This window comes from Panicum hallii, chromosome 4, assembly GCF_002211085.1.
Source record: "Panicum hallii strain FIL2 chromosome 4, PHallii_v3.1, whole genome shotgun sequence".
Taxonomy (NCBI): Eukaryota; Viridiplantae; Streptophyta; class Magnoliopsida; order Poales; family Poaceae; genus Panicum; species Panicum hallii.
In genome coordinates, this window is record NC_038045.1 from 32,016,819 (window position 1) to 32,037,967 (window position 21,149).

General features: G+C 46.0%; 1 long non-coding RNA gene across 3 annotated transcripts; it reads left to right on the forward strand.

The window, feature by feature from the left end:
- The first annotated feature begins 227 nt into the window (after positions 1 to 227).
- On the forward strand, positions 228 to 2,321 carry LOC112890217. Of its 3 annotated transcripts, none has more exons than XR_003228288.1 (4): positions 228 to 523; positions 611 to 852; positions 928 to 1,173; positions 1,256 to 2,321. It is a non-coding gene; the product is annotated as an uncharacterized LOC112890217 (long non-coding RNA). The 3 variants fall into 3 exon arrangements; XR_003228287.1 differs by having other exon boundaries at positions 228 to 520; XR_003228289.1 differs by having other exon boundaries at positions 228 to 520; positions 615 to 852.
- The last annotated feature ends 18,828 nt before the right edge of the window (positions 2,322 to 21,149 follow it).

Consider the following 21,149-nt stretch of genomic DNA (forward strand, 5'->3'; position numbering starts at 1 on the left):
GGACGGGATCTTCCGTGTACTTTTGTTGCGTCCTCTGCGTCTTTTCATCTTATTTTGGACTTGCATCCCTAAAATGGTTTCATGGAAAATACATATGTGGAACTAGATTAGTGATACAAATATGTGACTAAGGTAGCTTTTCTTTATTTCCGAGTATATTTGGCGGTTGGAATTTGCACTTAAGGACCGCCAACACTCCCAACCGAAATATGCTGAGTTCTGGAACGATGAGCCACCGGTAGCTGAGCTGACCGACGTCCTGGAGTTGGTGGCAAAGATCAGGGATCTGAAGGCCAAGGGAGTCACCGGGGCGTTGGTTGCCTACTCCTTCGAGCGTCGCATCCAGCCGCTCCAGAAGAGGACCTAGGGGTTCGAGTACCGCGGTACTGCTGACCCGTCTAGGATGACCAAGGAGGTGCCTTCGGTGGAGGAGATTACGAGGCAAGTACAACGCACCCTTGTGGATGTCAACTCAGAGCATTATATCCTGAAGCTGTATAGTGCTAGTAACCCTTCGGAGGTGGTAATTTCCCTTGCTTGTAGTCTCAATTGAGTACTTTCTTGCATCAATTTTGACTTGATCTTACTATGCTTCTTGGTGCTGATGTAGGCAGATCTGGCCCAATTCTTATCCAAGTCGCCGTTGCTGGAGGATGATGTGCCGGCGGCCGAGGACTACGACAACCAAACCCTGTCTGCCCAGATGCAGAGTAGGGGAGGAGCGAGTGCCCAGGAGACTCCAAGCTCTCCTAGTGGTGGAGCCATGCATAGTCCTTCGTGCAAGCCGAGGTCAGCCGTGCGCAAGCGGAAGGCCGTCATCCCCGCCGATAATGATGATGATTAGCAGCCCGAGTAAGAATACTAGCCTAGTTGATAACTTCCTTGCCATCTTCCTTTGCTGCGAGTACTGATTTCATGTCATTGTAGTGATGCTGATGTGAACCCCGAGCCCCCGAGGCAAAGGGATAATGTTCTAGTAGTCGGGGAGCGCACCGCGTCAGGGCAAACTGTGCCCTTGGCATCCTTAGGTGAGACCCCATGTACCCAGAAGACCATGCTTGGGCAATCGGTGCCCTTGGCTGATGATGCAGCGCCAGCGAGCACTAAGGGTGCCACACCAGCACCCAAGGCGCTTAAGGTGCCAAGTAAAATTATCTTGTAGATTTCCACCTGGTAAGCTAGTGAAAGCCTCCGAGCAGTAATTTTGTAGGTCCGCATGTCTAGAATTGTCCTTGATAATTGCTTATGTTGACAGGAGGTCCTCCTCTCTAGGCGGGAAACAGTCTGGGACCTTATCTGCGGGCAGGGGTGAATACCCTGCTCCGCAGATGTAGGGAGCCTCGACTGCTCCAGCCCCTAAGCATGTGCATCAGTCGGATGTTGGAACGTTGGGGGGCCAACCATGGACACCGCCCCTGGAGATGTGCCGCCGCGCCCGTTCATGCCCAAACCGCTGATGTTAACACGGGTGCAGAGCAAGATGAAGGGAGGGAACTCGAGCCGGCCATCTTGGCGCCTGAATTGCCAGACCTCGGGCAATCTAGTCCGGGATGAGTAGAGCCGCCCCCGCCCGCCCCTAAAGATCTTATTGAGGCGCAAGCCATTTGAACAGGCGAGGTGGCAAGTACGAAGTGCATAGAAGTGGCAGAGCAGCTGCAGAAGAACACCGAAGGCGTACATGCTGCTGGCACTTCTACCGCTGAGGGTTCCAGCCTTACATTGACTGGTGGTGACGTGCCTCGTCTTGATGCAGAGTTGTTTGAAGATCCACTACTGCATCCAGATCAAATCGCCTGCATGTTGGAGTACGGTCGTCGTTTCACCGAGTACACTAAGGTATGTACCTGGTCTTGTGTCAATCAGTACTCTTTGACGTATATGGAAATCCTGACTTCATTGCTTTTGTTGAGTCGAAATTGATCAAGCGCTCGAAGGAGAAATCCCAGGTGATGTATGCCACAGCTGACGGGCTCCGCCGAGCGGAAACTTTGGAGAAATAGCTTGCCGAGGAGAAGGCCAGGATTGCAAGTTTGCAAGAGCGACTTGACAGCGCCGGATCCACCTACCGGAACCAGATCATGAAGCCTGAGAGAAAATATGATGATATCTCAAAGAAGATCTAGGATAGTACTATGAATAATTTTTAGACTGTAAACTAGCCTCTGCTTGTTAAGATTTGTGTAAAAATTTTAAGGCCAGAACATATCTCTACGAGTAGTTTTTGTGGGATCTTGTTTGATGTGCTATTTTGCTAGAGTTATTTCTTCCTGCTATTCTACTGATATTTTAGGGTTGAAAATTTTAGGGTTGAAATTTTTATAGTAGAGTAACCTTGATGCATCAATGCTATGGACAAAGTTTGGAACTTTTTACTTCTGGCTAACTTGCTCATATGTTTTCAGTTAAGGAAAACTACATTAAATCAAAGAAACTAGATCTGTGCTTAGAAAAATAAGAAATTTTAACCAGAGACTGCCTCTGAGTAGTTTATCAAGTTGGAAAAGTTTGAGATGCAGAAACTTTATGGAACTATCTGTAGAAATAAATCTTGATTAATGTGGATGTATGTTGACTCACCATAAGTTTATAGTAGACTCACCATAAGTTTAGGAGTACTCAGTAAAATGCTGAGCACTATTTCTTGCATGGTTTGTTCTATATAAATAGATTTTGATCCTAACAGTAACTGTTTAATGTATTTTTTATGATTAATTTGCTAAATGAAAATGGCTGAAAATTTTACAGTGAGAGTGTACTTAAGTAATGTGCTATGCATAAAAATCTCAATACCAGAAACTATCTCTACGAGTAGTTTTGTTTAATCCATGCTTATTTTTGAAAATGGCTGTTTATGAAATGACAAAACTATTCACTTACTTAATGAAGTTAGTTAATTCAGATAAGTACTCGATAAATGGCTGCTCAAGGAAAAAAAAATGAAGTGTTTTACAACTTAACTTGAGTTTTATTGAATTACAACTTTATAGTGAAATAGTTATTTATCCTGCACCATTAAAACTACTCATACATATGCATTCATATAGAATCGACAACTCTCGCCGACAGGACCTACGAGCTGGTGCCAGAGTCCGAGAGTGAGCAGCGCGATGCTCAAATTAATCTAACTGAAATTGCTGAAGACCCAAACCAAAGTTCGGAAGCACCCACGGCTAGTTTTGCTCAGGAAGGCAAGCCCCGGAGCATAACCCCTACTTTTAAACTTATGCAACTTTTATTTATATATGGTATTGTGCATTAAGTTTTTTTGGAGTTGATTGAAACCCTAGCTGTATGATCCTAGTACCTATGATATGAACATTACTTTGTGTCGGTCGCTAGATTGCCATGCTAATAGGACTCTGGTAAAAGTGAGTGATTTCCTGTCACTTGCGAGATATAGGAGTTGATTGTTTTAACTATGCTGAAATTATAAGGTCGACGGATAGGGCTATGTTATGATATTCCTGTTGATGGTTGAGGCCCCGTCTGTTTAGTAAAAATGCTAAGGTCGCGGTATGTGGTAGTGGTGGTTAAGTTTTTGAACGTACTAATCACATGCCGAGAATATGGTAATCGGTATGCTTAAGAACCTGATTGGACCGGCGAGTGGACAATATCCTCACCCTCTTGACTTCGTTCCCATGGGCACATGGTGAGTGCAAGAGCAGCCACGGCCCGATGCCATACCGTGGTTCGTGGACCTCTGTACTCGAAGGGGGTGGTGTTGGTGTTTTACTGCTACGCCCACCGAGAGATACCCCGAGGTTGTGAGTTTGTAGGTAGGGTGTCGCCGAGATCAGGAACTCGAAGGTGCAAAGAAATGCAAAGTTTTAAATAGGTTTGGGCCGCTGAGAGCATAATACCCTATGTCCTGTGTGGTTTGTATTGCCTTTGATGGTGATTGTCCCTGAGGGGATCCCTGTCCGCCCTTATATAGTCTGGGGGACAGGTTTACATGAAAGTCCTAGTCGGGTACAAGCCCAGAAGTCCTACCTGAGTACTTCTCGTGTAGTTTCCTACCATGTCCGACTAGTTTCACTACTGTACGAGTAATCCTACTGCATTACGAGTAGTTACAACAAATGTAGGGTGTGGGCCATGTCCCATCCCGTATCCTAGGAGAAGTGTGCCACGTGGACAGTTCCGTGTGCTCGGGTCTGACAAGCCCCTGAGCTTTTCGTAGTCGAGTACTGCAGGTGTCCGAGTACTTCTAAAGGCGTCTTCGAGTTCTCCCCAACTCCGTCTTGAAGATATCCTCCGAGTACTTCGTTGACTGCATCGAGGCTATGAGGTGCTCATGCCCCGAATAGTCATCCAATCTTCTTTATATGGGGTGCAATTAGATTTGCACTGCATATGGTGTAGCCCCCGAGCCTGAGGGTGACTCGTAGAATCAGGCTAAGGGTCAATTTAATCTTGAGTCTTCTGTCCTTATCATCCAGCAGATTTGAAAAATAAGTCACTGATGACACGTGTCCCGAAGCCCCCGAGTTTTGAATCCAAATCCCCAAGTTTTGGAATAAAGGATCCAAACAATCATGGCATGCAATATATGACGGTAAAGATTTAATGGTGAACATGGGCAAATTGGTGTAGTAAATTTGAGAACCTCTTTTGTGGGGATGAATTTCCTGAAAAAATGGTTAAACAAATAACATCCCAAAAAACACCCAAAATTACATCTCAAATCAACTTTTGTGCCCTGAGCCAATGACTAGCTAAGTCCTCCATGTAATAATTTGAACAAATCCCTTCTTTCGGAATAACATCCCTGAAATAATGGTTAACAAACTTCTGCCCAGGATAAATCTTAAAAAGACTATTGGATCGGGTATTATCGAGTAAGTTTATAGCGTCCAGCATGTAAGCATGAGAGCTGTCCCTTGAGGCACGTTGAGTGTCTTGTCCAATCAAGCCCCCGAGCCAGGAGCTAGATGATAAGCATAAAGTAGTCGTACAGAAAGGTGGCACTAGTCCTCGAGTCCAGGCATTGGGCAATTAGCTGCTGAGTCATGCACAATTGATGAAGCCATCTAGTCGGCCTTGATCCCGACTAAGATTGTAGCCAGATGAATAGTCGAAGTAGTCAAACATGTGTAGAACTAGTTGTAAACTAGTAAACTTCTTGTCATGGGAGCAAGCCCCTTTAATAACATAGTGTACAAGCCAAAAACAAGTATTATGTTACTGGAAAATAAGGGCGCGAGGCCCCTTCAGCAAACTTGCACGTAGTACCAGTCGTAAACCAGTAAAACAGCATTGTACTGGAAGTACGAGCACAAGGCCCCTTCAGTAACCCAAGGTACTAGTCGTGAACTAGAAATTAGTTACTGGAAGTATGGGAGCGAGGCCCCTTCAGCTAACTTGCGCGTAATACCAGTCATAAACCGGTAAAACGGAGTTATACTGGAAGTAACAATCTCCGGGCACCAATAGAAGATGTCCCCAAGTGATCAAGGATGAAAGCGACGTAGATGCTCAATATTCCAAGAATTTGGTACCTCCTGGCCATCAGGGTACTGTAAGCGATAAGATCCAGGGCCTGTAACCTTGTGCATAATGAAAGGTCCTTCCCATCGTGAGTTAAGCTTGTGTAGCCCGGTATCATCCTAGATTCATCGAAGAACCATATCTACAACGTTGAAAGAGCGTCGTTGAACATTCCTGTTGTGGTAACGACAAACTCCTTGTAAGTAGCGGGCCGACTGGAACAATACGTTGCATCGGACTTCCTCTGCTGAGTCAAGCTCAAGATGTCTTGCAGTGTCAGCTTCGCCTTCTTCAAACATCTCTAGTCGTGGAGACTTCCACATCACATCCGCTGGTAATATAGCTTCAGACCTGTATACAAGAAAGAAAGGTGACTGTCATGTGGCTTTGCTTAGTTGTGTGCGAAGCCCCTAGACTATTGATGAAATCTCATCGATCCACTTGCTGTCCTTTTTGCTGTTCTCATCATAGAGTCTTTTCTTCAATCCATCAAAAATCAAACCGTTGGTGCGCTCAACCTGGTCATTGGCCCGCGGGTGAGCCATTGAAACTTATTTGACTTCAATGGAATTACGTTCATAGAAATCCCAAAATTGATGCGAGTAGAAATTGGATCCCAAATCTGTGATGATGGTGTTAGAGAAGCCAAAATGATTTAAGATATCGCAGATGAAAGTAACCACTCGATCCGCGGGGAGCATTGTGATTGGCTTGTACTCGATCCACTTGGTAAACTTGTCAATGGCCACCAACACGTGTGTGAAACCTCCTGGCGCAGTTGTTAAGGGCCCTATCACGTACTTGAGTTGTTCTCCTCTCGAGCTGATAAAAAGTACTCCCGCACCACCGCCACCAAGCTTGAGTGAGCCATCACAGTACATGATCCAATGCTCTAGCTAGTTGGTTGAGGCTTCCACTTAGTTTTCTCGCCACTCCGCCATGAAATCGACTAGTGCCTACGACTTGATGGCTGCCGGGGCTTCAAGTCAAGCGTGAGGGCTCCCAGCTCCATGGCCCACTTGAAGATGCGCCCGGTAGCATTCCGATTGTGGAGGATATCCGCCAATGGGAAGTAGGAGACCACCAGGATATTGTATGCATCAAAATAGTGGCGAAGCTTCCAGGAAGTGATGAGTATACCATAAAGTATTTTCTGAATCATTGTGTAATGAACCTTAGATTCAGAGAGGACTTCGCTGATGAAGTAGACTGGTCGCTACACCCTGAAGGCGTGGCCTTCGTCCTAGCGTTCAACCACAATTGCCGTGGTGACGATATGAGTAATCGTGATGATGTAGAGTAGTAGATTCTCGCCTGGTTGAGGAGCCGTGAGGATGGGTGGTGACTGCAAATGGTGCTTGAGATCTTGCAATGCCTAGTTTGCCTCCTCGATCCACTGGAACTTGTCATGGTGCTTGAGCAATTTGAAGAAGGGTAGTCCCCTTTCTCCAAGTTGGGAGATGAAACGATCCAAAGCTACCATGCAGCTTGTGAGCTTCTGGACGTCCTTGATCATCCTTGGAGCATCCATGGCTGTGATGGTGTTGATCTTCTCCGGGTTCGCTTCAATTCCTTGGTAACTAACAATGAACCCGAGTAGTTTTCCTTATGGCATACCAAAGACGCACTTCATCGGGTTAAGCTTCAAACAAAACCGTCACAAGCTGTTGAATGTCTCCTCGAGATCAGTGATGAACTCGTCGTGGGATCTGGTCTTGATGACCACGTCATCCACGTAAGCTTCAACATTGCGGTGTAGCTAGTCCGCAAGGCACAGTTGGATGGTCTGTTGGTAGATGGCTCCTGCATTCTTCAACCTGAATGATATTATAGTGTATGCATATGCTCCAAAGGGGGTGATGAATGCCTTTTTGATCTGATCTTCCTCTTTGAGAGCTACTTGATTGTAGCCCGAGTAGTAGTCGAGGAAGGAGAGCAAGACGCAACCAGCCATAGAGTCGATGACTTGGTCGATGCGTGGGAGCGTGAAGGAGACCTTCAGGCAGTGTTTATTGAGATCGGTATAATCCACACACATCCTGATGAGAACATCTCTCCTTTGCATACAATGCAAGGACCGATCACTAGAGCACGTGCGCGGCAGTTGGATCTCCAGGTACGTTCTAACCTTGTCAATTGTTTTTCAGAACTTACGCTTGGTTTCATGCATGTGTTATTGATTAGGAACAATGGAGAGGACCATCAAGGACTTGTAGAAGGCCAAGGAGTCAAGGAGGAGTAGCTAGGACGTCCACACCAAGGAGGAGTCCATGTCCAACTCGACTTCGACTCCACCTCGGATTCCAGAACCTGACTTCACCAAAACTGACACCCTGGCTACATATGAAGTCGGATTTGGATGTTCTATATATGGTTGGAACCATAATTTCATAGAGCTTCGAATGGCACCAGTCCCACCTCAAAATTACTTCTGAGTCTACAGGAATCATCGATACAATTGGGCCTTCAGAATCTGGCAGGGTGTTGTGTCACCGTCTGTTGGGCCGTTGTCCCGTGTACCATGTTGGAGCTGTTAGGGTTGCGTCCAGGGGGCTTGCAAGCCTCTAACTCCCTTTTGTTCAGTAGCCATCACCACTTTAGGGTTTGGGTTTTGCTTAGATTCAATCTTTTATCAAACAGTGTCGCCGTTCATCGGTTAGTGAGACTCCATATCATAATCAAGTCTGTTTGATTGCATCTCCTGTTCTTGCTTGTGTTCTTGATTTTGCTTGCAGTGATAAACCTTCATGGTGAGGTCATTCATATGACATGGGTGGTAACCAATGGAGCAGTGGTGTAGTGATTGCGTGGTTCTGTTCATTCAGAGCCTTGGATCATCAACGTCGAGTTCTCCACCAATCAAGTTTACCGTACCTCTCGGAAGATCGGGACTCATCCTCCTATCAAGTGGTATTAGTTATCAGGTTGCCTGTAAGGTATACTCGTGTGCCTTTAGATTTTATTTTTTTTGTCCTATAATCCACAAAAAAAAGCCAAAAAATGTTTTACTCGTTCCGACCTACAACCCTCGCTCGGCCTTTTGCACAATTTAGTTTCGGAGTCCGTAGTTCTGAGTTCGTATCCTAGGTTGAGTTTCGTTGCTGATTTAGATTTGTTGTTATTCAGTTTTGTTTCTTCCATCCGCTGCCATCTATAAAAGAAAAATCAATCTACAGAAACTTTTCCATCCACCACCGATCCACCTATTCGTATTCGATTCAGTTTCCACTGCCACAAAACCTAATTCGGAGAGTCCTCATTAAAACGGGCATAACTTTTCGCTCGGAACTTGGATTGAGGTGAATTTTTTATTTCCGGAAAGCTCTCAAAAATTTGCACATATGATTCCCCCATTACGTTGGTAGGGCATTCTTAAAAAATTAAAAAAAATCAGGAAGGCACTTGATTCGGGCTCCGAAGTTCCAGCACCAGTTTTTCCAAATGCTCCTGAATTTGTACCGATCACATCTTTCATCGGTTTGAGCTGATATTTGGTGTTGTTCATTCTCTTGTGCCCCTGGTTGAGAAAAAATATAAAAAACAAAAATTTGATTCCTACTAGTGCTAAAAGACAAAACAAGGGGAAATTTGCTGTTTTCTGTGTGAGCTGCTAGATACTTGCTGATATTGCCTTAATGGTTCATCATCTTTCATCCTTGTCCCTTGCTTGCTGCCATAACTGTTCTAATACATTTAGATCAAGTTTTTTGGATACTTATTCAGCATTACTATCTGTTACTAATTTGTGTGCCACATACATATACTGCATTTGAGCCTTCCCAAGCTCCACCTTCTCCCGAGCAGAACAGGTTACTTTACAATCACACCCACTCTCTTCGTGTTGTCATTACCGGTCACCATTGGCCACCTGCAGTGCTAGTAAGACACTTGTAAGAGTGGGGTAAGATGCATCTTACTGCTTGTTTTTCTACTTCCACTTCAGAGAGTGTAGTCGTAGGGTTCACAATCTTTTGCCTTCGTTTTTGTTTTGTTCTAACCATGACAGGAAAGGCGCCGATGCACGAGACCTCTCCTTCTACACTTCCGGATGATACTAAGTGCGTGTCCCATATGGAACTAAAAGACATGATGCGGGCGATGATTGACGCTTTCAACAAGTACCAGACCACTACAACAGCCACCTTTCAGAGGATTCATACAAGTGTTGATGGTCTTGCCGCACGGCTAGATGTGGTGGAGGCTCATTTTCCCCACCATACTCCACCCCCCATCGTCCCTACTGCCGGCGGCCTTGCTCACAATGACATAGAGGATGAGTTCGACGATGATGAGGTTGATGCACAGTAGCGCCGTCGCCTTCTACGTCATCGTCAAGGTATGGGAGGTAATGGTAGACGTCGTCCTCATGCTCCTGAGCAGGATAATGATCCTTATGCTAAGATAAAGTTTTCCATTCCACCATTTTATGGATCTTATGATGCTGAGACTTACTTGGATTGGGAGATGACGGTAGAACAGAAATTTAGCTCTCGTCTTGTTTCTGAGCGTCATAGAGCTAGACAAGCCACTAGTGAGTTTGAAGATTTTGCTATCATTTGGTGGAATGAACTTGTCAATGCACGTAATGCCCTACAGACATGGATTGCATTAAAAGAAGAGATGCGCGCTAGGTTTGTTCCTCCATTATATAGACGTGATCTTCGTAAGAAATTACAATACTTTGATAGGGTGACATGTCTGTCCAAGAGTACTACCAAGAGTTGCAGAAAGGTATGCTTCGTTGTGGGGTAGTTGAGGATCAAGAAGACCAGATTGTTAGATTTTATGGGGGCTTGCGGCGTGAAATCCAGGACATAGTTGATTATAAGGAATATATTTCTATACAATGTTTGTTTCAACTTGCTATGTTGGCAGAAAAAGAACTGTAGGGTCACCAACAGCAGCGGCGGAACAACACCTTCACGCCACGGCAGCTTCCGGCACAAGCCAAAGCAGCGCCCTCCTTGAGCGTACGTGCGGCCACACCTTCCTCCACCAGTGTTGTATGCAGCACCGCACCTTCAACATCAAAGGGACAAGATAGCAGCAAGTCCCAGTCGCCTCCTGGTATTGCAGCAAAGGCTAACACGTCCACTGGTCGCACATCCGACATCAAGTGCCACCACTGCCAGGGGTTTGGCCATATGCAGCGAGATTGTCCTAGCAAACGGACCATCATTGCTACTGCTGACGGTGGGTATGTTAGTGCTTCTGATAGTGAAGATGAAAATATTATTGCAGCTAACATTTCAGGTTCTGATGACGGTGATGAGGAGGTTCTTGGTACATCTGCGACCAACAACTACAGGACCTTAATTGTGCATCGAGCTTTGAGCGCCACGGTGGGAGAGGATGACAAATGGCAATGTCACAACCTTTTCAACATGTTTCTTGTCGTCAAGGACTGCCGTGTGCATATAATCATTAACGAAGGTAGCTGGAACAATTTGGTGAATGTTGAGGTGGTCAAGAAGCTTGGCTTGACCACGCGGGAGCATCCACATCCTTATCACATTCAATGGTTTAACAACAATGGTAAGGTAAAGGTAACAAAAACAGCAAGGATACATTTTGCAATTGGATCTTACCATGACTTTGCTGATTTTGATGTGGTGCTGATGGATGCTTGCTCTCTTTTGTTGGGACGTCCTTGGGAGTTTGATACTGATGCTATTCACTATGGTGGATCTAATAAGTATACTCTCATGCATAAGGGCAAGAAAATTGTGTTTCTGCCAATGACTCCCACTGAAATTGTGCAATTTGAGAATGAGAAAAAAAATAATGCTAAACAAAAGGGTGTTTTCAATTCCAAAAATCAGCAACCTATTAAGTTAAACAATCCTGTTTTGTTTGCAACTAAATCTGACCTTGATGAGTTATCTGCCTTTACTGGACCTTGCTATGCTTTAGTGTGCAAACATGCTTTATATTCCATTGAGGTCACCTCCATTGCTTTGCCACCTGCTGTTGCTAACCTTTTGCAGGAGTATATGGATGTCTTTCCATCGGAGCTACCCCCTGGATTACCACCTGTGTGAGGCATTGAGCACAAGATTGATTTGATTCCAGAGGCAAGCTTGACAAACCGTGCCGCCTACAAGAAGAACCCAGACGAGACTAAGGAAATTCAACAACAAGTCCAAGACCTTTTGGACCGGGGGTACATTCATGAGAGCCTTAGTCCTTGTTCTGTTCCTGTTCTTTTGGTTCCTAAGAAAGATGGCACTTGGCGCATGTGTGTTGATTGTCGAGCCATGAATAACATTACCATTCAATATCGCTATCCTATTCCTCATTTGGATGACATGCTTGATAAGCTGAGTGGTTCTGTTATTTTCTCCAAGATTGATTTACGTAGTGGATATCATCAAATTCATATGGCTTTAGGGGATGAATGGAAAACTACCTTTAAAACTAAGTTTGATCTTTATGAATGGTTAGTCATGCCTTTTGGTTTAACTAATGCGCCCAGCACCTTCATGAGATTGATGAACGAGGTTTTACGTGCTTTTATTGGTAAATTTGTGGTGGTTTATTTTGATGATATCCTTATTTACAGCAAGTCATATGATTTGCTACCTTTACCACCTTCTAAAATTGTAAACTTAGATGCTACACAACATTTTGAATTTATTCTTAAGTTGCATGAAACTACTAAGTTGCAAATTGAAAAAATGAATGAAAAGTATCGAATTGCTGCTTGTAAAGGAAGGAAGGAAGTAAAATTGGAACCCGGTGATTTGATGTGGACCTTTTAAGGTTCTTGAGAAGATAAATGATAATGGATATAAACTTGAGTTGCCTCCCGAGTTTGGGGTTAGTCCCACATTTAACATTTCAGATTTGAAGTCATACTTGGGTGAGGAAGATGAGCTTGAGTCGAGGATGACTTCAATTCAAGAGGGGGAGGATGATGAGGACATCTCTCCTTTGCATACAATACAAGGACCGATCACTAGAGCACGTGCGCGACAGTTGGATCTCCAGGTACGTTCTAACCTTGTCAATTGTTTTTCAGAACTTACACTTGGTTCCATGCATGTGTTATTGATTAGAAATAATGGAGAGGACCAGCAAGGACTTGGAGAAGGCCAAGGAGTCAAGGAGGAGGAGCTAGGACATCCACACCAAGGAGGGGTCCATGTCCAACTCAAATTTGACTCCACCTCGGATTCCAGAACCTTACTTCACCAAAACTGACGCCCTGGCCACATATGGAGCCGGATTTGGACGTTCTATGGTTGCAACCAGAATTTCATAGAGCTTCCAATGGCATTGGTCCCACCTCAAAATTCCTTCTGAGTCAACGGGAATCGTCGACACAAGTGGGCGTCCAGAATCTGTCAAGGTTCTGTGTCACTGTCTGTTGGGCCGTTGGCCCGTGTACCATGTTGGAGCCCGTTATGGTTGCGCCCAGAGGGCTTGCACGCCTCTAACTCCCTTTTATTCAGTAGCCGTCACCACTTTAGGGTTTGGGTTTTGCTGAGATTCAATCTATCATCGAACAGTGTCGCCGTTCATCGGTTTGTGAGACTCCATCTCATGATCAAGTCTTTTTGATTGCATCTCCTGTTCTTACTTGTGTTCTTAATTGCACTTGCAAGGATAAGACTTTGTGGCGAGGTCATTCGTGTGACACGGGTGATAACCAACGGAGCAGTGGTGTAGTGATTGCGAGGTTCAGTTCGTTCGAAACCTTGGATCATCAACGTCGAGTTCTCCACCAATCAAGTTTACCGTACCTCTCGGAAGATCGGGACTCAACCTCTTATCAAGAGGTAAGGGGAAGAGAGGATTCCTAAGGCTAAGAATCTAATATAAGATAGAACTAACTTAGTTGTTTACTTCAGGCTACTGACTTCACTTGGATAAAACCTGGTCTGCTCCAGCAATACAGCACTGTGATATACCCGAATAGGGAGGGTTACGCTGAGTAGACAGGACTTTCACCACCTGCTACCTACCTCATCTAACCATGGGATATAACACAACCAACAGGTAAAGTCTAGTCTAGACACCACATCTACACCGTGTTTTACTAACTCTAGAGTCGTACAAGAACATCCGTCTCTATCAGGAGTCTTACTCTAGAGCACCCACTAAACTAGTCAACGATTGATCCTGTAAACAACTAAGAGACTAGAACTATTGCTTAACTTAAGAAACTAAAGCACAAAAGAAATCAGGAATACTTACTATGATTGATAAGCATCCGTCGAGATACAAGCTGGAGAAGAGCGTCGGGGGCCGACAAACCCCGCAACTCCCCGACTTCCCCTCACTCTCTCCCTATTTTCTAAGCACTACCTCGGCAGCACTAAGCCTCTAGAATGAGCCTCGAGCTCAAGTATGAGAGTGAAAGCACAAGAGAGGAGTGTAAATGGCGTGTCTCATTTAGGAGCCCCTCTATGAGACTAGGGACTATGGGACTGTGCACATAGTATAGAATATTCTAGAATAAGGGATGGGCATGACCCATACCTATATCTATTGTAACTAGTTGTATGTGAGTAGGAATAATAAAAAAAAAGGAAACTACCCGAGTAGTACTCGAGTATGACTTCTAAGCTAGTATCGGGCTTGGATTCCATGTAACCCTGTCTTTCTAGACTATATAAGAGCGGGCAGGCACCAATTGTCGGTGTTTTACCGGCTGCCCACTGAGGGGTATACCCAAGGTGGTATGTTTAGGTGAGGAGACGCCGAGATCAGGAACTCGAAGGTGCAAGGAACACAAGACTTAGACAGGTTCGGGCCGCGAGGTGCGTAATACCCTACGTCCTGTATGGTGGTTTGTATTGCCTTGGGTGTAGATGTTGTATTTTGAATGGGTCCCTACCTCCTCTTATATATTCGGGAGGTCAGGGTTACATGAACCCTAGCCAATACTAGCCAAGGAATCGTACCCGGGTATAACTCGAGTAGTTCCCTTCTGTACCGACTAGCTTTATCTCTTACTCATACGAGTAGAGAACAACATAAATAAGAGATAAGACAGGCTTTCTCTCCTAATCCTGTTTAAACTACATTATGTACACAACCTCATAGCCCCGGGTCTGACAAGCCCCCGAGCTCTTCGTAGCTGAGTACTGCAGGCTTTTCGAGTACTTTTGAAGTAGTCTTCAGCTTCTTTTGAAGCTCCGTCTTGAAGTTCTTCTTCGAGTACTTTCTTGATGCATCGAAGCTATGAGGCGCTCAAGCCCCGAGTTACTTGTTTGGTATGGTGTGCGATTGAAAAATCGCACTCCATATGGAGTAGCCCCCGAGCCTTAGGTTGAATCGGAGAATCAGGTTGAGGGTCACATTAGTCTTGAATCTTCCTTACTTACTTTTCAAATAAATTTAAAAAAATAAGTAATCGATGCCACGTATCCCGCAGCCCCCGATCCTTGAATCGAAATCTCTCAGGTTTGGAAATAAGTATCCAAAAGTCGTGGCATGCAGTGAAAAATGTCCCCATGATAAATAACTGGTGTGATGGTACAAATGATGGAAGTTAGATCTGAAATTCGAAAACCCTTTTTTCGGGACAATTAACCCTGAAAAAATGATTAATCGAATATTATATCTAAACAATCCACCGAATGACCCCTCATCTTCTGAATATTCCCTGAAACGACTCTTCAACTTCGAAATAGTAAAACTGTATCCAGCCGCTGGTTATTTAACCCGCGGTAACGCCGAGTAAAAACTATATTTCCAATCTGGAATCCACCAAGAGCTTTCCAAATCCCCCAATCAGAGCCGCACTCCGCCTTCACCCCCTTGGAGAGCCCCAATCCAACCAAATCTCGTCGCCCCTTCCCCCTCAGCCCCTGAGCAAATCATGGCGAGCGGATCTAGAAATGGCGCCGAAGAGATCAAGCGAGAAGGATGGGAAGAAGGAGTCGCAGCCGCCGTCTGGGGAGTGGACTCATAGTAAGTGCTCCAACAACAACCTCAAAAAACTTGTTTCTGAGAGATTGCTCCAAGATAAGAGTCTTGTCAACTGGCGCCCCTCTTTTCACAAACCTTTCCCCATGGAAAATGTAGATGAAATCGTCACATTTTACAATTTTGCCGAACGGTGTCTGGCCCTCCCCTCTTGCTCTTTTTTCCGTGGCCTTCTTTATTTCTACGGGCTTGAGCTTAATCACCTCAACCCGAATTCCATTTGCCACATTGCCATCTTCATCCATTTCTACGAAGCTTTCCTCGGAATCAAACCCACTGGGATCTTTTCCGCTTCCTTTTCCGGATAAAACCACAACCCACAACCAAAAATCTATCCGTTGCAGGGGGCGCCGGCATCCAACTTAGACAGCAAGCTGGCGATAGGTACCTTTCCTATAAATTCTCTTCCAACATTCCAGGATGGAAGAACCACTGGTTCTACATCGAAAACCATGCCCCCCAGCTTCCTGAAAAATCTAGCAAACCCCCTGTCATGAGGCCAGAGTGGAACACAGAGCTCCCCAGAGCAGACCTGGACCAAGTCGCTGAGTTGCTAGCCATCATAGCAGCTCACAAAGAAATAGGGGTGACCAGAGCTTCTGTAATATTTTCTTTCTTCAAGCGCCGGATCCAGCCAATCCAACAACGCCACACTTTAGGCTTCGAGTACATAGGCACTGAAGATCCCTCTCGGATGTGCGCAGAAGAATTGACCGACGACGTCGCACTCATCTGGGTCAGGCGAGTGCTGCTGAACGTGGATTCAGTTCCCTACGTCCCGCAGCTGTTTTCTGCACAAAATCCTCCAAAACCGGTAAGTATTCAACTACTTTTTGTTGAAAACAAGTTCTGCTATTCTACCACTGCTAACTACAAATCTTCTGCAGGAACACACAGAGTTGTACCGGAGCTATCCACCACAACCCGACATCCCTCGATCGGACCACCTTCTCTCCAGTGCCGCAGCTGAAGCAAAGAGGGCTCAAGCGGGCGAGGCTCTACCCGGCAGCGAGTCCACTGAAGGCGGGAGCCCCCTGGCGGAAAGGGAAGCCGAAGGAGAGGCAAGAAGGAGCAACTCCCCCGGACCATCCGTGGAGTTGACCGAAACTCTACCTTTGGTCCCGCAAGGTCGTCGGGTAGTGCGCAAGCGGAAAGAGCATGTAGTCGAGTCCTCCAGGTATGAAATTGCTGCCTTGTTGAAATGTCAAATATCGGTATTGCTGCATGCTAACACTGTCCTTTTGCAGTCCGTCTAATTCTTCTCCCGACCCCAAACGCCAAGAGGTTGAAACAGACCCACCGACTACTTCGACAGAAATAGTTACCATCGCCGTGGCGGGCACTGCGCCACCAGCTGGTGTGACCCCGCTACCAGCAACGAGTACCGTGGTTGAGACACCACGGGCTCTGAGAGTAAAGAAAGCTTTGATGAAGAAGTCTTCGCTGTAAGTATACATCTTTTCTTGCATAATGAACATCCTGTTCTGCTCGACTTGTGTAATAATATAACCGATTCTGCTTCATTAGGTCTGCAAGCGACATGAGGCACAAGCTGAAGCCAGCCGCAGCTACCCCAGCCCCCGAGCCACCAGCACTAGAGGAGCCGGCGCCCAAGGAACCAGCCCCCGAGGTGGACACAACACTGCCCGACCTGCCACCCCCCGAGCCCCAGCAAGCCGAAGCCAGAGCTGGTGGTGAGGAACAAGTCAAGGAACCTGATGCCGCTCCTGCAGATGGCACAGGTAAGTGTCTGACCGCCCACGACTAGCTACTTAGACCACAGACATTATGTACTGAATGCATCTTGACTTGCAGGTGCCCAACAACCATCAGCTGAAGAAGCCGCAGGGACCTCGAGGAGCCCTGGAGATCTGCTGGTGACCGGATGCGGATACCAGAATGTCATCACCACAGATCTAGTGGATGACTCGATTCTGACGGACAACAACATAAGATACTTCAAGAAGATCTCCAAAGAGTTGTACAATTTTACCGTGGTAAGACATGATTACTCTTCTGCCCGTATACGTTGTCGAGTTTCTTGTCTTAATCTTCCCCCTTATGCAGGATGTGATCAAGCACTCACAAAAGAACATCGAGAAACTAAAAGTTATCGTGAGTGGCCACCAGGAGCTCGCTGCAAGGACAAATGCATATCCGAAGAGTTGACGAAGAACATTTATCTCCAGAGAGAACTTGACAAGCTGAAGTAGGAGCGGACTCGAGAGATGTGGCTCCTCAAAAACGATCTCCGCAACCTCGAGAAGGCCAACTCCGAGCTCCAGGAGCAGCTCAAAGAACAAAAGAAGGCGCACCAAGGCAAGCCCTCTCCTCCCTCGAGTACTTTCACTTAACAACTTATCTTGGATTCTGAAAATATCTTCACCGAGCTTAGGAAAATCTTAACATATAAAGAAGAGCTACTTACTGACATGAAGAATATGCTGTATCACCATAAAGATGACATCGAGAAGCTGCAGAAGGTAATCACCGACAGTGAACAACAGTTCACCGATTGCCTTCAGCAGACCAAGATGCTGGGCGAGGAGAAGGAGCAGTGGCCAAAGGAGCTGGAGGACCTCAGGGGAGCCGCCAAGAAGCTTGTGGACATGGTGGACCCGCAAGAAGATGGCGAAGCAAGCGAGAATCCCTTGCTGGAGCGACTTCTCGGAGCGCCGCAGAAGGTCATCAATTTCCTCACCGAAGCCCCGGTCGCGTGTGTCAGCCATGCTCTTTCTTTCGTAAAATCCTTCTGGCTGGAAGCTCGACTAGAAGCGTTTGCGCAGGGTGTGGCTGCGGAGTGCTCTGAAGAACAATTCAACGAGTACCTCCAAGAAGCCCAACCTGTAGCAGAACAGATAGTAAAGAGTGTACTGCAGGATTAAGATGTAAAAACAAGTACTCGTTTCCTTGTATGTATTTTTCTTTGATATCTCTACTTGTGTGTGCCTTGACTAAATTGTCATCCAAGTTCAAAGGCTAAGTAGTAGACACTACTCCGGGTGCAGCGACCCTGGAGGTAGTCGAGGTAGTTCCGAGTAGGAACCCATCCAACAAGTTAGACATAACCCGATCGAGCGGGTCTAACTAGTTAGGACGAGCATCGTCACGAGACTGCCGTGCTTATGGCAAGAAAAATTGAAACTACCCCGAGTGCAATGACTCTGGGCATAGTCGAAATTGCTCCTCATGTGAGCCCATCCAACAAGTTAGGTGTAAACCAATCGAACGGATCGAACTTGTTGGGAAAAATGTGATCATCATCACAAACGACCATCAAAGGTCATGGCGAAAGTCGATTCATATAAAGCAGGAATGTGGCCGTGGCCTCCGTCAAAACTTATGACAAGAAGTCAATTTATAAAACATGAACGTGGCCGTAGCCTCCGTCTGTTAACAAAAAAAATTTACATTCCGAATTTTGTGAGACGTAGCCTCCAAAGTGATTCGGAAGAAAAAGGCCACCTAGGCATCCGGAGGACGGCTATCCCTACATGCTTCCTCATGGGTAGAACTTGCGCAGGTTCTGAATATTCCAAGAATTCGGGATATCTTGGCCCTCGGGGTATTGTAGTCGATACGACCCCGGTCTTGTAACCTGCTTAACGACGAACGGACCTTCCCACCTCGAGTTGAGCTTATGTAAGCCGGACGCGTCTTGGATGCGTCGTAGTACAAAATTGCCTATATTGAACGACCGTTCCCTCACGTTAAGATCGTGATATCGCTGAATCCCCTGCAGGTATTGTGCTAATTGAACAAGAGTGGTGCAGCGAGCCTCTTCGACAGAATCGAGCTCTAACTTGCTTCGTCCGCCTCGCCTTCATTGTACATTTCAACCCTTGGGGATTTCCACATGATGTCGGCCGGTAAGATAGCTTTGGAGCCGTAGATAAGGTAGAACGGTGTTTGTCCTGTGGCTTTGGACGGCTGAGTCCTGAGCCCCCAGACGACATGTGGCAACTCGTATATCCACTTTCCTCCTTTCTTGCTATTTTCATCATAGAGTCATTTCTTGAGGCCATCAATTATCATGCTGTTCGCCCTCTCAACTTGACCATTGGCCCTCGAGTGTGTAATAGAGACATATCTGACTTCGATGCACGCATTTTCATAGAACTCCCAAAACTGGTTGGTTGTCAAATTTGAACCTAGGTCTGTGATGATGGTATTCAGAAAACTGAAGCGGTGCAAGATATCGGAGATGAAATCAACAACTCGATCTGGTGTGAGCTTGGCTATCGGCTTGTATTTGATCCACTTGGTAAACTTGTCGATAACCACCAATACATGGGTGAAACCGCCTGGCGCCATTGTGAAGGGCCCAATCATATCAAGGCTCCAGCAAGCGAACGGCCAGGATGGCGATATGGTGATGAGACTGTGAGCTGGGACGTGAGATTGCTTGCCAAAGAATTGGCAGTTTTGTGAGGCGTCCCCCCATCAGGGAAGACTTAAAAGTGATGCTTTATCAGTCCCAGGAGGCTGATAACACTTTTATTACATCAGATGGTACATCACCGTACAGCCCTTCGCGGTAATGGGCAGTGAAGCGCCACTATCGCAAGGATTACAACTAAAACCCACACGACTACACTAGCTACGAAAAGAGGGACATCAGAGTCTTGCGCCATGCGGAATTCCAGTAGTGGCCTTAACCACAGGCAAGACTGGGTGCAGGACGAAACCCTACTCGACGTCTTCGGGGAGGTAGTCTGGGTCCTCTGCTGTAAAAAGTAAGAATGGGGTGAGTACAAACGTACTCAGCAAGTCCAATCACACCCACGGAGGGGGTTATAACAGAAATCAATATACAGGACAGTCCAAGGATAAGGTTAGGGTTTATTTGCAAAAAACTCGGTTATATGCAAAGGTTCGTTTAAAAACATTTTCAAAACAAGTTTTCAAGCACCAAGGAACGAGTGTTGTCGATCCACACAGGGTCCAAGTTTTAGGCTGCTACCGAACTCCCCGTCCGCCGTAGCACACGGAACAACTGCCGGACACTTTCCAAACAACCCACACCAATCCAACAATTCCCAGAGAGAAACACTAGTTATGTGACCACACCATAACTTGCCCAATACCGTGGGCACGGCTATTCGAATAGATTTTAACTCTGCAGAGGTGTGCAACTTTACCCACAGGTGGGGTACCACAGCACGATCACCTTAGTGTCGATGCAGATCCCAACAAAGCCCTTACCCACCTTAGCTAGACCTGACTAGCCACCACGGGATCCATCAAGGGGTCATTCGACCTATCTCCGAGGTTTAACCGGGGCATAAGTCACACAGAGCTTATCCCTTCTCCTTGATCACCCGTTGCTCTCAGCTCTCCTGATGGCTATCAGACTAACTAGTGGGATTTATGCTAAGCCGTTGCCCATACAACGGTCAAGTGGTTTGCACGACAGGAAGCTAGGTGAGATGACACATCAATTCGGTCCTTAGGGGTGACAAGATGGATATCTCCCTTCCTCGCTCAACCACACAGGTACGAGCACACCAACGGCAATTCACACAGAAATGCCATCCATCCCGTCTGACTCATCTTTCAAAACCACATTTTATCCCTTCCCACACGCACACATTTCTTTATAAAACCAGGTGGTCAAGGTATGGTTATCGCATACAAGGGTGGCTATCCTACCATGTTTTCAGCAAGCAAAACCATGCAATTTTATAAAACAGGCCACTGGGTTGTGTTTATAAAAACTAGGA